At 40.0% G+C, this 14,834-nt stretch overlaps 1 protein-coding gene across 17 annotated transcripts in view; it reads left to right on the top strand.

Moving 5' to 3' along the window:
• Nucleotides 1–14,834, top strand: part of LOC146761696 (uncharacterized) — a 131,349-nt gene that overhangs the window by 54,983 nt on the left and 61,532 nt on the right. For 5 of the 17 annotated variants that reach the window (XR_014942444.1, XR_014942441.1, XR_014942443.1 and 2 more), the window contains one exon: nt 8,787–8,962. The exons of the other annotated variants lie outside the window; for them this stretch is intronic. The gene's annotated coding sequence lies outside the window, so the exon portion shown is untranslated. The remainder of the gene's footprint in view (nt 1–8,786; nt 8,963–14,834) is intronic. 17 annotated transcript variants of the gene reach the window in all.

Below are 14,834 nucleotides of genomic sequence, written 5' to 3'. Positions count from 1 at the left end.
TAACATTACTGACATCAATCTATAGCAAAGTGTTTACTCCTTTAAATCTGAACTCCTGGCCATGTGGTGTCCACAGAACCCCACAGCCAGGGAGCTGTTGATATCTCCTCAGTTACTCCTTTTTTTTCAGTTGGTCTTCTAGATTTGTTAACGTAGAGACAGACATTAAGGATGATAGGTTGTTTCTCTGTGAGCTCTTGGGCAGCTTTCTCATTCTCATCCTTGATACATATCAAACTTACTGTTCACAGGTAGCTTCCACATGTGAGCAGCAGCTCGTGTCACAGTTGTGACTGTTCACCATGAATACCCACAGGTAGAAAATTACATATGTTCCCTACAACTTCTGTGTGCTTCTGAGGAGCAGCTGTATGTCACACATGCCTTTCTGGCAGAAGAGACCATAATTCTTTGAATGTTGCGAAGAAACCATAAACTTCTGATACTGGAAATCTCATGCTCTTTTTGGCTTCAGTGCTTAGCAGTTACTCACGGTTTTGCTATGCCATGTTTCTGTTGGGAGAGGAAACTGATAGAGCCATGGTAAGTCTTTGTGCAGTACTACCTATTTGCCAGAAGTGTGTGCCAGGTCTCAAAAACTGAAAACAAGCAGGAGGTGTTTTCCTGACTAGGAAATCCAAATGTGCCAGAAGCTTGTTGCTTGTCTTTTTCCAAATTCAGTATTTTGCTTCTCTGGATTTTTCCTGGCCTTCTTTCACACACCTTTGCTCCCAGCATTGCAGTCAGTCCAACTGAAATCCTTTCATCTTATGCAGCTCAGCTATTCTTAGCCACTGCTGTAACAATTGGCGCTTTTGGCAGGGACTTCAGCTGTCTCAGTTACCTCTACCCTAAGGAACATTTTTTGTTCCTTCAGTTTAATCTCTGTGACCGATACTCGGTAAAACCTTTTTCCAGAAGATAGCTTTTTGTCACAAGGAAAATGATTACAGGCCTTATGTTATATGTTAGAAAGGAATCAAATGAGAAGATAACAGCAGCCCTTTTAGGCCCTCTAATCTATGAATATTCTTCTCAGGCTGATAGCTTGATGTCAGTTTTAAAATCTTCCAGACCACCACTGAAATTAAGGAAGCAAATATATTTTCCAGGAGAACAGGTTATCATTATTTTTTTATTTTTATTTTTTAAAGTAAAAATATTCCCCTTTTTCACTATGGGCCCAGATCAGTATGGGCTTGATTGTAACATCACTGGCTATAGAGGAAAGATAATGGGTTAAATATACGCATTTCATACGTCTTGCTCCTATCTTCTCTCCTGAAACGTCACTGTTCCTCAGACTGACTGGTGTTTTAGCGTATGTGCACAATCACAGAAAAAATCAAATGAGATCTCTGAAAATCCAGTCTCCATCTAGCTGGCTCCATGCAACCGTAGGCCAGCACACTGCTGGCTCTTGTCCAGATTTTTGTCCACCAGAGTCTCAAAGTCCTTCACAGCAGGGATGCCATGAATGAGTTCTTTTTTTTTTTTTTTTTTTTAACAACATCTTGCAAATGGCCTTGTTGAATCACATTAGGTTTGTTCAAGGGATGACTGGATTTTGTGTTGAGGGAAATTTTTTAGTGGGAGCTATTGGTAATAGGTAAACGGTTGGACTGGATGATCTTTTAGGTCTTTTCTAACCTCAGTGATTCTATGATTCTAGGTTCCCATGGGACCACTTTTCAAGCCTGTCCAAGTCCCTTTGGATGACATCTCTTTCTTCTTTTGAATCAACTGGACCAGTCAGTTTGGTGTCATCTTCAAACCTACTAAGGATGTACTAATCTGTAACTCACCCGCCTTCCTGAAATATTCCAATTTAGGAAATTAAGACAAAACTAAAATGTCCTTCTGAATCCAAAGCTATTGACAGGAGGGGCTTTCTTTTCTTTCCAGCAGACACACAAGGCAGAGTCACATCCTGTGTTGGGCAGCCCATGCTCAGTTATTCTTGGGCAGCTGGACAGCAGGAGTGACATCTTGGAAGAGCTGTTGAGGCACTTTAAAAGCAGGCACATATGTTATTAACATGAGATGCAGAGTATCACCAGTAACTCTGAATTTAAGTCACATTATAGCTTCTGCAGAATACACAGAATACACGAGACGGATGGAACAAATAACCTGTGGCCATGCCAGGAGGAAATAATATTCCCAAGGCAGCTAAGATTAATTACTTGGATTTTCTGTGGAAAATAGACACATTCTGAGGTTCAGTCAGTGGCAGGACTTGCAGCTGCAGTATGGCAGCCTTATTTCTCTTTAGAGCAAGGTTGTGGAGATGATAAGCATGGGCTGTGTCATTGGGATGTGGGAGTCAGAGGAGTGGAAGTGATTTGCAAGCCTCAGGTGGAAGATGTGGTTGGGTGGGGATGATTCTTCCATCCCAGGAAAACTTCTGAAATTTTAGACATTTTTCCCATCATGTGTCATAATATAAAGGAAATTCTGACTAATTCTTTTATTTGGCAATAGGAAAAAGAAATTTAGGACAGTCATGATTATTTATTTAGGTGCCACTGGGCTAAGATGTTTTAATTTCAGTTAAATGTTATTTCTCTAATTAGGTTATACTAATAATTTTACAAAAAACCTTAGAAGCTGAAAACATGAGATAAAAGATAATATTGGCTAATCGGATTTCTTTTTTAAAAGTGAAAAATTAAATCAATTAGATCCACTTAATGTCTGCCTCCCCAAAGGCTTTAAAATGACAATTTGTCATTCTTACTGGAGAAATATATCAATAAAATACTGTCAAACAAATCAGATGCTTTCTTATTTTGTCCTCATCTCGGTAGAACAACTCCTGTGGTGCAGAAATCGTCATTCCTTTCTTCTAGAAGAGAACAATACACCTATGGACATCTTCTGGAAAGATGTAATGAGCTACCTGCTATCACTGAGCTGGAAAATACAAGGAGGTAGCAGGTGATAGAAAACAACCTATCAGAAACCCCCAACACTGTGAAAAAAAAAAAAATCAAACTGTGTGTCTTTAGGAAAAAAAGTGTTTTCCTCTTTCAAAAACAGAGGAAGTCAAATAGAAGGCAAGCAAAATATAAACATAATACTTTCTGCCTGTCTAAATTTATTTATTTTAAAATCATGGTATAACAAAGATGATTTCTAGATACTACATCTTCCTTCTCCCCTCAAAAAATGTTCCAAGTTTCTGTGAAAGTAGACGACTTATTCTTTCTTTTTCATCATGTCTGGCTGATGCCTTACCTAATAAATCTCTTCTCATATTTAATTAAGTATACAATTTATTTAACAGAGGACTACACATGTATACCTTCAGGAGACTTAACACCACTCCTGGCCAGCTTGTGTGCTCAGGGGACTCCAGCTACAGGATTCAGTGGAAAACTCATCCTGAGTTTAGCACTTGAGATCCTACTGATACTATAGAAAACAGAGGATGAATTTCAGATGCTGAGGCAGAGCTGGAAAAAGCCTGAATAGCTAGAACCCAGGCAAAGCATTTGAAAGGACTCAGCTCCCTGTGGCTCTTATTGGAATAAGCTGAGGACAATCCCAAAGACAAGCAAACAGCAAAATGTGGTCTATAGTTTCAAACTGTCAGAAATTTTAAGCAAAACTTCAAAGTTTCACTTTTCAAACTGAAAGTGAAGTATCTTGACAGACAGCTACAAGCGAGTGAGTAAAGAAAGCTGAGACACTCCAAACAGTGCTCATGCTCCTGATTGTGTTAGAAGACCACAGTCTTGGCTGCCAGCTTGCCTATTCACTTTTTGTGACCTCCAGGAGAAGTATTAACTTGCAGTGAGTCTCTCTGTCTCAGTGGATGAACCACACAAAGGCAGCCTGGGTGTTTCAGTCACTTGTGATCATTTATCTGTTCTTGGGAAATACATTTTTTAAAACCTAGCCATGATCCTAAAAGCTGAGGGACACTAAAAATTCTGTCCGTGGAAGCAAAGAAACTCTATGTTTTTATTCACTGCTTGTTTTGAAAGGATTTGGTCCAAAATGCAGAGAAATACAAGGAGAGATTCCCATTGACTTAACAGGCTTTGAGCAAAGCCTCAAGGACTTAATATTAGATTCCTTGAGTACATCCGCCCACAAAACTTGTTTTAGGGGTGATCTTTGGGCAATAGACTCTTGCTTTCACAGTTATCCCACATCCAAAAGTCTGCTTGCATCTTTGCTTTGCTTTTTTTCTTATCCTTGGTCTTCTGTATGGCTGTGAATGTCTCATGCAGGTGAGAGAATAGAATAGAATAGAATAGAATAGAATAGAATAGAATAGAATAGAATAGAATAGAATAGAATAGAATAGAATAGAATAGAATAGAACAGAGCATAACAGTTCAGTTCAGCTGGAAGGGACCTTCAAAGATCATCAAATGCAAATGCCTGACCAGAGCCAACAAAAAGATGAAACATATAACTAAGGTCTTCATCCAAATGTCTCTTGGACACTGATAACCACGAGGCATCAACCACTTCTCTAGGAAGCCTGTTCTCAGGTCTAATTACCCTTACAGTAAAGAAATGTTTCCTAATGTACAGATTGACACAGCTTTTAATGTCCCTGACACAGCTTTTTACCATTCCCAAGAATTCTGACACCAATTACTGAAAGAAGCTGGTATCTCCCTCCACTTCCTCTCCCCAGAGATTTGCAGAGAGCAGTAAGGTCCCCTAAACCTTCTTTTCCCCAGTCAGGGCAATTAAAGTTTCCTCAGCTTCTTCATATAAGACATGCCTTCCAGCCCTTTTACCAGCTTTGTTTTTGTCTTTATACTGAATTGTACTCAGTATTCAAAGTGAGGTGACATGAGCACTAAAAGTATGAAGATCCCTTTCAGGATTTCATAAATCTCTTTATTACTTACCTGCTCTTCTCACTTACTGGGATACTCCTACCTTTATCATCCTGAGGTTTCAGCACTCCTCTGGGGACCCTTCCTTCCTCATGGACACAATGCTGGTTTTTAGCAGGACTCCCATCTGATATTCTACTCCAGTCCCATCTTGTCTCCATAGCAACTCTGGGTAACAACCAAGATGCATTACACTCTCTTTCCATTCTTCTGGCACTTGATTATAGATGCTGCTGCCAGCAGGTAAATTTAAAATGAATAAAAGGCAGGCCTTCACACAGCTGGTAGCTGACCCACATAGTTAGCTACCACAGGAGGTCACAGAACTGAAGAAATAAAGTCCCAAACCAATTGAAATAGGAGTCATATGTGAGAACCTCATTCCACTTTGCACATGGATTTGATGGGCAGAGGAAGCAATCCAAGGGATACAGCATTTACTCTGTAGAAGATCCAGCTGTGGTGTTTTTACAGTTTCATAACATGAATTTTGTTCAAGATGTTTCTTAGCTTCGTTTAAATCATCCCTATCATGTGTGGAAGGGGCTATTTGCTTTCTTTTTATATCCTTCCATGAAAAGATATTTGCCTTGGAGTAGGGCACAACCATACAGGTGGTTGATGGCAGTGCCCATGATAAAGAAAGTTCATTCTTTCTGTTCTAGAGGCCCTTGTGATTTCAGATAGACCATGATTTCCCTTAGCTTTGTGACCTCTGAGCATTGGTCCATGACCCTACAATACTCCAGAAAAGTCCCTTCTGGACATTCAAGCTCCCTGTTCTGGGAAAAAAAAAGGGAGGGGCTAGCAGACAGCTATAAAAATAGTCATTTGATCCTTCCCATTTCAAGGGTTCATGAAGAATATTTTCTTCCTATTAATTCAAGTCAATCCACAGAAGAGTGTGTTCATTTGAGCAGAATGCTTTATTATTAACATACAAAAAACATGGACATGAGACAATGAAACAGATATCTGCCCAGGGGAAACCTTCCCTTTTAGCTCCTCTGTGTAGTTTTGGTATCTTCTCATTTTCAGAGCAAAACAGCAGGATGGAGGTCAGATAGTTTTTACACTTTTACTTTTCCAAATACATTTTTTTCTTCACAGGCTCCCATTTATGCCTCACATTATTTAAAACCTTCAAATTATTAAAAAGCTCTTCAAATCAAAATATTTCCCTGGGAATGTTTTACAGCTGTGTTAGAACTGACTTACCTTACACTTTCTGCAAGGGATAATTTGGTATAAGGTTTCTTTTCTCAGCTTGAAATATAATACGAGCTCCTCCCACTTCAAAGAAATACATGTACCAGTACGTAAGGGATTAGCAATCCTCAAAGACCTGGATTCCCTCACTCACCACATGTGCTCTGCCTCCTGCCTTCAGTCTCTACCCTGATCTGTTCCGTGAGTCTCGCATCTGCTCCAATGGTCTCACTTCAAAGAATAATAGTACTATAGAAGAGAATATTATCACACCACCACTTAAAATTATGACTTTATATATCAGTTTCTGGATGACTTGTTTTTTTTTTCTCTCTGCCTCTTTCTTGCTATATATTTCTATTGTATCAGATAATGTGTGTAAGGAACCAGAAATCCTTCCAATACTTCCAACCATTTTTTAGTATCATTTTTTTTTCCTCCAGAATTTTTGCCCTAAAGTCTGTTACCCTTTTGTGATATGGACTGCAGTGATGTACCCATTGTTTCACCAAGAGCTGTTTGCTTTCTTGTGCTATGTTTCAGTCTGAGTTCACTACCAGTTTTAACATGAAGTCATAAAAAGCGAACATTAACTCCTTCCACAAGTGCAAACAAATCTGAGGGGGCACTGTTAGAAGCTAGATCTGCATTCAGAATCTGACTGATAGTTTTAGAGTAAAGATGAACCTACCTGCAGGAAAATAAGCCCACAGGCTAGGACACAGGCTGAGTGTTTGTACAAACTAGAACCCTCATCACAGCTCTGACCTGTGGTAACTTCCCAAGCACCACATGGAAAGGATTTTGTCTTCAGCAACTCCATGACCATGAGGTCAGACTTACATTATTACCCTCACTCTGCTCCTCTTTCAGTTGTCAGGTGAGACTGCTGTCAATTACTTGGGGCAATCCCAAGCACAAATACAGGCTGCATGGAGAATGGATTAAGAGCAGACCTCCAAAGAAGAGCTTTGGACTGTTGGTTCACGTAAAACAACATCTGTACTTGCAGCCCAGAGAGTAAACCAGACTGTATCAAAAGCAGTGTGGTCAGCAGGTTGAGAGAGATGTTTTACCCCTTCTACTCCATCTGAAGTATTCCCTTCAGCTCTGGAGTCCCAAGCAAAAGGATATCGACCTGTTGGAACAGGTTCAGAAGATGATCAGACAGTTGGAGCGCTTCTCCTGTGAAGAGAGACTGAGAGTTGGAGTTGTTTAGCTTGGGGAAGAGATGGCTATGGGGAGATCTTATTGCAGCCTTCCAAGGACCTAAAGGGGACCTACAAGGAAGTTGGAGAGGGACACTTCAATAGAGTAGTATTAGGTTACTGTTTTAAACTGAATGAGAGTAGATTTAAATTAGTGAAGAAATTTTTCACTATGAGGGCTGCGAGACCAGGTTGGATTGGTGTCCCTGTCTATGCCAAAGTGGTCAGAAGTAGATAGTCTTTAACAACCCCCCAGTCCATACCATTCTACAGTTTTATGATGCTACCAAATAAATAATTTATTCGCTTCTATTTCATACTGGCCATGGAAAGACACTAAAATAAATGGACATACATAGTTGTTTTAATTAGGTATTTACAATTACAAGAGCAAATTCAGGTCTTGGTACCTATACTACTTCTCTACCTGTCAAAGATGGTGGAAAGTTAAATATTTTAGTGGATATGAATCATTCAGTTGTTGCTTTGTGTACAGCGTTACAAGTTGATAAGCACACATCTCAATAGATTTGCAAGGACTCTATTTGAATTAAATAGCTAATGCTACTTAATGCTTGTGGTGATAAATGTGTGACCTCAGATTCATTCAGAACTTTGCCTTTTGAACAAGTTCTTTTTCTTAAAGTATTGCACACTAAGAACACCAGAAGGCAGGAAGTGTAGGAAACAATAAATTCCCACTGTTGACACAATACTCTTCAATAAATTGAACCAGACATTTGCTGACAAGCCTGCCACAAATAATATTCAGAAATTGCAGCTACTATTATTAAAGTGAGGAATGTCTAGCTAGCATCAGTTGCTTTTGCTAAGATGAGAAGCCCTGTCTAGATAACATCAATTGATTTTATTAAAATAAAGAAGCCTGTCTAGCGAACATGCCCTCAGGATGTCAACCAGGAAATGTGATATTCCACAAAGTTTTTGAAAATGCTCACTCACTGCTTATCAGCTATGGGTGAGTGAAAGCATTAAGAATTTACCTCTCTAATGCATATCTCTTAGTGAAATTATTTATTAAAGGGATGACACTTATGAGGTCATAACATCATCAGTGGTCGTCTGCTTATGGAAATAAGAGAAGCAACAGTAGAGGCACTGCCAATGTACCATGTAAGGATGAGATATTCAGCTGATACTGGACTGAAATTACAAGCAGTCTTCCTCATTATCTTCCGGACTAGCTAGCAAGTAAAGTTCCTTTTGCCTTGAAAGGACTGGCTAGAATGATGTTACCCAAGGGAATGCCTTCTCTAGATTGGATAATGCACCTTGTCCCATTGACATTTCCTTGTAGTTGTTAGCAGCAGGAGTTCATACTCTATCTTTTGACCATATGTGCAATGTGACTGGCCAGTTCTGCTTGCCTCTCCTCCTCTCCTGAACTCTGTATTCGTAATCAAGGCAGAGAGACTGCCTTCTGTTTAATTTTTGAAGAAAATGTAGTTATTGTCCTTTCCCCTTGATCTCTTCTTGCTGACAGACTCTCTTGGACCTGCTACCTGAATCCTTCTGTGTACTCCTGGACATACCCTGAGGCTTCTTCCCTCTATCTGCTTGCTGCCCAAGGCCAGCCATGCTGCTGTTACTCTCCCCCCCTGCGCTTTTGCTTTGGACCATCAGAACATCTTGCAACAGGATTGCTGCTGGATCCTGGTGGTGACTATAACCACTTTATGCAATTCTTGCCTCTTTCTATCTTTTCTATCATCCACCTTCTTTCCCCATCTCCCTAAATCATCTGTCCTCCCCTTCCCCATCTCCCTGATTAAGATTTGTAATAAACTGGTTGGACCAACAGTGGTAAGAAACCACTGTTTCTTAATTGCACACTGGGAATACATATACTTAAGAACCTCTTCTCCGTCCTATAAATTGGAGCGAGGAAGATGGAGGTTGGCCTTTTCTCCCATGTAACAGCAATAGGATGAGAAATAATGGCCTCAAGTTGTGCCAGGGAAGGTTTGGGTTAGATGTTAGGAAAAATTTATTCTCTGAAAGAGTGGTCAGGTACTGGAACATACTACTCAGGGAGGTGGTGGAGGTGTTCAAGAAATGAGAAGATTTAGCACTTAGGAATATGAGTTAGTGGTATGGTATTGATGGGCTGATAATTGGACTAGATAATCTTATAGGTCTTTTTCCAACTGTAATGATTCTATGATTCTACGATGGTCTCCAGGGTCAGTATAGGAGAATCTGTGGTTTCCTTTCCATTACCTCTGGAAGTCCTGTGCTGTTTCTATTATTTCTACACCTTTGCAATTTGCAGGGAGCATTTCTTGCAAGGTCTCTGGCTGAAGGAGGTACTAGGAATATTTGAAACAAAACAGAATAAAATAGAATAAGCAGATAACTCAAGAATTGAATAATAGTTGACAACATAACATACAGGGAATATTAGCAGTTCTTGCTGCTGTCTACAGACTATTAATACAGAAGAACCCAGGGCCAGACTTCTGTCCTACATATGAACCCTTCCCTGGGTCAGACATAACTGTTCTTCAGTTCACGCCTGTGACCCTCTGATTCCTTGTGGCTGGGACCCTATTTAAATCCATCAGCTGGCACTCTTGCCCCTTGGGTGATTCCCAGATTTTTGTGCTGTTGTCACATACCAGGCCAGCTGCTTTCCTGGGTCTTTTCAGGGACCAAATGCTCCATTACAGTAGGACATATTTAGAAGGGCAGAGTTGCTGGAATGTCATTTGGACTCATGGGGACTAAGTGGGAGCTGGACTCCATCTCTGATGTATAGGAAAACAGAAGGTTGCTTCAAGGGCACTGGGCTGGTGTCCAAAAAGAAACTAAGTCAGGAGTGAAAAAGGGAAAGGGAGCAGTAAATATTTTTGGCTGGTGCTGATGTCAGGCTTACCAGCCTATTCTTGTCACCACCCAACCCTATTTTTTCCACAGGGACACAATATTAGCTATCTCCACTTCTATTTCCCTTGTGTTCCTAGACATGCTAAAAATGAATATCTACATACCAGGGACCACTTTAGCCAGCTTTAGTGGGACCCTGGAGTGATGCTTATTTGAGCTCTTGCTTTAACATATTAGTCTCTAGAAAATACTGCCTGGTGCTCGCTGCTGCTACTAATGGCCTTGAAAATCTATTGTCTTCTAAGATGACTGATTAATTTTGCTCTCTCCAGGCACAAATAGATGTGTATTAAACATATCTCATCTTCAGTAGTAGTAATAATGCTACCATCTTTGTGCACAAATAGGCTAATATCATCTTTAGGATTTGTTTCATTATCAGCACATTGTATTTGGTCCTGTATATTGGTCCTAATCCTGTCAAACATAGCACCGTCTGTAATAGCTTTAGCTTTGTATAGAAGTGTATATGCAAACGTATGGGTTGCCTTTTCCACTTTGCTTGCTGTATACTGCTTTTTAATATCTGTATTCACATCCCAACAGATTTTAATAGTTGCCTTCCTTTTTCTTGGTTGTGGAATTGCACCACTTTGGCAATTCAGAATAGTAAAAAAAAAAATTCCATACATTTTTGGTTGGCTACATTTTCATCTGACCCTCTCACAAGTTTTAGTGCATTAGCCTTTCTATATCTAGCTATTATACACCAAGACTGTTCTTTGACCGTTGGTAAGCACTGGTCCTGCAACAACCATCAAGTTGTTCTCTGTTAATGACAAGTCTTTACCCGTTATGGTGCAAAGTGCTATAGTACTACCCATCTGCTACAGATTCTGTACTCAGCTAATTGTTCAAAATAATTAACAACAAAATACTGATTAAACAAATGCCACTACTTCCTGTGGCTTTTTTTTCCTTCATTGATTTTTGAAGACTTTGTGGCTTAGAATGGAATAAATCAGTCTTCTAAGAAAGTGAAAAGCCAGAATTAATCTGTTTGATCAGTTATTCACAAATGTATTTTAAAGATGTCACTCAGAACCCCACTCGCTGTGACAGAGGCTCTATCCCCCAGTTCTTTTGCCGCACTCTTCGTCCTAAAATACTTATTAACTGAGCTCAGAGCCCAGACCTATATGTACCAGTTATGTAGACAGCAGCAAAAGCCTCTACAGTGAGCCAGGGAGCTGCTGCACGGGTTGATGAATGGAGAAACAAAGCTGAAATATTTTTATAGCAACTAGTTCAGCTACTAATTGGGAACTGAAATTAATCTCCCATTTGTACAAATGCAGCTATGGTTGTAGCTTTGGGACGCTTTTTGTCATTAGGCCTTTTGTTTTCAAGATTACAGTAGCAATGATAAATTGACCCAGTTTCAAGCATGCAAAGACTGCTAAGCTTGTTACAGAGCTGTTACAGAGACTAATGCAGATAAATGGCATCCTTTCCAGGCTGCCTTTATGGTCCAAAACCAGACACACAGGACATTCCCAAGTCACTTACATTTTATGGCTTCAGCTGAGATAATTCACATGATCAGTCTCTTTTATTCATCCTCCCTTCCTAGAAAGCACCTGGCTTCTTCATCTTCTGTTTCACAAGCATTTACAATACAGATGATAGTCAAAGTTTACGGAGAGAGAAGCCAGATAAGGGACAGATGTGCATTTAATTGAAAATAAAGACTGCCTGTTTGTTAGCAATAAATCATTGAGTAACACAGCCATGAGCACATAATTCTGCTCCACCAATTCTTTGTTAAAATCGCGACTTAGCATTTCCATAGCTCTTCAGATTGCTCTCACTCAGCTCACACTGAATAACCTCCTCAAGCTGTTGCACGAATGGGAAGTGTGACATACAGAATATTTAATTGCCCAGGCCCAAGGAGGCTACACAGCACACAATTAATGTGCACGGTACATTGTCAGTTAGCTTCATCCAGCATATATTATTGCTGATACCTGTGTCCTGGCCCTCCCTTGTTGTCTCTGTAGAGGTAGGATCATGACTTTTGCTGCCTATAAACAGGTTCTTGGGGCTTAGGGGCTCCAGAGGATGCTGCTAGGCAGCATGCCTGAGAGAGTGCTGGGGGGGGTGTTGAAAATAAACAGCAAGAACAATATGGGATTGAGAGTGAAGATGCTTTGAAGGCAGAGTAGCCAAGGGAAAGATGAAAGAATACTGAATACAAGAGCAGGTTTGCCAAGAAAGAAAAGCGCAGAAGTGGAAAAGACTGTTGTAAGTAAAAGAAGGTAAGACTGGACTATTGGGTGTGGGAAGAGTTTGGGAATAAAGTGAGTCTCCCACACTGGAAGGCAGCTCAAAGCTAAAAGGCAGAGAATGTCAGAATGTCAGTCTGTGTCAGAGGAGGCACACTCCATACATCTGAATGATTTGTCATCCAGTGACTGAGTATGAAATCTGACAGCTGATGCACAGTACCCACAGCCCCAACCCACCAATTGCCTGTGGCTGGGCTGAATGCAAGTATCTGATGCCCACCACCAGTAACAAAACTGTTAACTTCCATAGAATCATCCATGATAAGTCCTTTAAATTCCCACAGCCCTCAGTATCCTGCCTGAAACATCTCTATGAAAAGAGAGGTGCTTCTGAGATGAAAACACAGGACAAGGGATACAGCTATCAATGCATAGGGTTGGGAAGGCAGGTATGTGAGTCTCCTTGACTACAGAGTTGCTCCTGTTCTGCACAGAAGTGTTTCCTTCACACTGTTGTCCTGGGGTTCTATGTAACTCCCCAGCAACTGAAGCCCTTGGGGAGCCTATCACAGGGAGAGCAGTGAGCAAAGAGCATAGGGGATACAAGGAGAACTCACTCACATGGTGTGCTGAAATTTAGCAAAACAACAACAACAAGACAACAAAATAATAATTAAAAAAACACCTCCCATGAACATTTTCCCCTGATAAGTCATTTTGATAAAAAACTCCCCACAGAAGCCTGGTAAACTGCCTCTTTCTCTCACTTCAAACCACCCTCGAAGCAAGCTTTTTCTCAAGTGTATATATTTCTGCCTCCAAATAATGACTTGAAAAGCAGTGAACTGTTGACATTGCCACTAGCTCATTAAAGTGTCACCTGGGGACAAAAGGCAGATCCCCATGAAGGTGAAGTGGCACCTGTCTTGCATGAATAGGCAGAGGCCCTCATGCAGCTCCTACCAGGATAACTGGGAACTTTATCCCTGACTTCAACCCCACAAAGAGGCTTTAAACTGATAGAAGGGTAACTATCCTATTTTAATTTAAATGAGTTTGCTACAAGAAAAAGACTCTTATGTATGCTCATTTGTGTCTATGCTAGATATATTTTTACTCTTTTAACTATTTTAATTTAGAAGCATGGTGCCATCCACAGCTTCAGTTGTTGAAGTTATTGGTATAAGGGTGCAGAGCCCTGCTATCCCTGTTTATAACCTGTTTTTATCTTGCTTACATTTTGTCTTAGAGTCTGGACTCTGTCTTACATTCATACAGCATCTAGCACAGCACATCAGACATGGATTTTTAACCTATGATAATGTACGTTTTAGATTAAAATAATGGGAATCATGGCTTATACTCCCTGAGTCACAGCTTTCCGCTGAAGAGATTGCGATTGTTTCACCTCTGCTGTTCTGCCTGGGCACTTGAGGCTTCACACAACCACGCTTTGAAGTTCTTCTTACAAGTTCACAATTTACTGTTTGAAATGTCTGATGTAATGCTATCTAATCCTTTCCAGGGCTTCGGGGAAGACAAGCTTTCAATTTGGTGAAAAATGTATTTCTGTAAAGTGATTAGAATAAAATGAAATAGAAACCACTTGTGCAGTGATTGTTGCAAGGCAGCATGATAAAGGCCTCTCTTTGAATGAAGCAGAGGCTGGCTTCTGCCCTGCTAAAAGCAACGAAAGGTTTCCTGTCAGCCTCCATAAGCTCTAGATCAAACTACAGCTTCCATTCGGGACATTTTTTTATTTGTTTTTAATAAGCTTGATGTTCAGGAAGAGGTCAAATGTAAAACATAGGACCTGTTTTATAGGATCCTCGAATCCCTCTTTCTTTTCTTTTCTTTTTTTTTTTAAAGTGGCCGTATAGGTTAGAAACCATACTAGGAGGACCTGAGCAATCTTACACCTGGTAGCAATCACTACTCTGCATTATGCACTCCTTTCCTAACATCTTATGTGAGCAGATGGGGTCTTTCCTCCAAGGGTGCTTTTTATTCATGTTCTTGAATTGAAGTTATCACTGTGATCTTAAACCATTTTTATTAGAGAGTCTGGTTTCAATCAAGAGAGAAGGGGGACTTGCAATGAAGAAAAAACACTGGTGGGCAGAATGGATAGAGACAAAAACAAACAAAAATGAGTTTTCTCAATGCCCTATTTCGTCTTTGTGTTCTTTTTTTATTAAATAAAACATACCAAATAATTTATCATAATAGTGTTTTTATAAGTACTATCATTAAAGTAGAAGCTTGTTTAGAACTGATAAATAAATCGGTCTTCTTTGCTTGCTTGCTCTCTCTCTCTTGTTCTTTTTGTTTCTCTTTCTTTTCTTTAGAATTTATTTCATAATCAGAAAGGAAACAATCCCATATGGAGGAAATTTAGTCTCTTAAGACTCAAA

This window comes from Coturnix japonica, chromosome 2 (genome assembly GCF_054131305.1).
Source record: "Coturnix japonica strain WE chromosome 2, WE-NBRP24, whole genome shotgun sequence".
NCBI lineage: Eukaryota > Metazoa > Chordata > Aves > Galliformes > Phasianidae > Coturnix > Coturnix japonica.
This window is presented reverse-complemented; position numbering and strand designations above follow the sequence as displayed.